Source organism: Microtus ochrogaster, unplaced genomic scaffold, assembly GCF_000317375.1.
Source record: "Microtus ochrogaster isolate Prairie Vole_2 unplaced genomic scaffold, MicOch1.0 UNK41, whole genome shotgun sequence".
In the NCBI taxonomy this organism is placed as follows: domain Eukaryota; kingdom Metazoa; phylum Chordata; class Mammalia; order Rodentia; family Cricetidae; genus Microtus; species Microtus ochrogaster.
In genome coordinates this window covers 2,806,738-2,808,015 of record NW_004949139.1, presented here as the reverse complement: position 1 = coordinate 2,808,015, position 1,278 = coordinate 2,806,738, and positions in this window count along the sequence as shown.

Here is a 1,278-nt window from a genome sequence, read left to right as displayed (position 1 = left end):
TTTGCGTGTTCTCTCTCTGCCTTTTGATTAGTTTGAATAAAGGTTTGTCAATCTTGTTGACTTTCTCAAAGAACCAGCTCTTTGTTTCACTGATTCTTTGGGTTGTTTTCTGTGTTTCTATTTTGTTGATTTCAGCCCTCAGTTTGGTTATTTCCAGTCTTCTATTCCTCCTGGGTAAGTCTGCTTCTTTTTTTTTCTAGAGCTTTCAGCTGTGCTGTTAAGTCTCTAATGCGAGCTTTCTCCATTTTTTTAATGTGGGCACTTAGAACTATGAACTTTCCTCTTTGCACTGCTTTCATAGTGTCCCATAGGTTGGGGTATGTTGTGTCTTTATTTTCTTTGAGTTCAAGGAAGACTTTAATTTCTTTCTTTATTTTTTCCCTAACCCAGGGGTGGTTCAGTAGTTGACTGTTCGGCTTCCATGAGTTTGTAGGCTTTCTGGGGTTAGAATTGTTTTTAAATTCTAACTTTATTCCATGGTGATTGGATAAGACACATGTGGTTACTAATATTTTTTTTGTATCTATGGAAGTCTGCTTTGTTACCGAGTATGTGATCAGTTTTCAAGGCGGTTCCATGAGATGCTGAGAAGGTATATTTTTTCCTATTTGGGTGGAATAGTCTATAGATGTCTGTTAAGTCCATTTGATTCATTACCTCCTTAAGTTCTCTTATTTCTGTGTTAGATTTCTGTCTGATTGACCTGTCCATTGGTGAGAGAGATGTTTTGAAGTCTCCTACTATTAGTGTGTGGGTTTTGATGTATGCCTTGAGTTCTAGTAATGTTTCTTTTACTTAAGTGGGTGTTTTTATATTAGTGGCATAGATATTCAGGATTGAGACTTCATCCTGATGAATTGTTCCTGTTATGAGTATAAAATGTCCATCTCCATCTCTTCTGATTGATTTTAGTTTGAAAGCAGTTTTGTTAGACATTAGTATAGCCACATTGGCTTGTTTCTTGGGTCCATTTGATTGAAAAACCTTTTCCCAATGCTTTACTCTGAGTAGATGTCTGTCTTTGTGGTTGAGGTATGTTTCTTGTAAACAGAAGAATGTTGGATCCTGTTTTCGTATCCAATCTCTTAGCCTGTGCCTTTTTATAGGTGAATTGATTCCATTGATATTATGTGATATTAAGGACCAGTGGTTAACTCCATTTTTTTTTGTTTGTTTGTTTTTTGGGTTTTTTTTGTGGTTGAGTTTGCATGTTTCCCTTCTTTGAGTTGTGCTGGTGAGGGTTTGTTAGATGTCTGAGTTATTGTGGACATTGTTGGA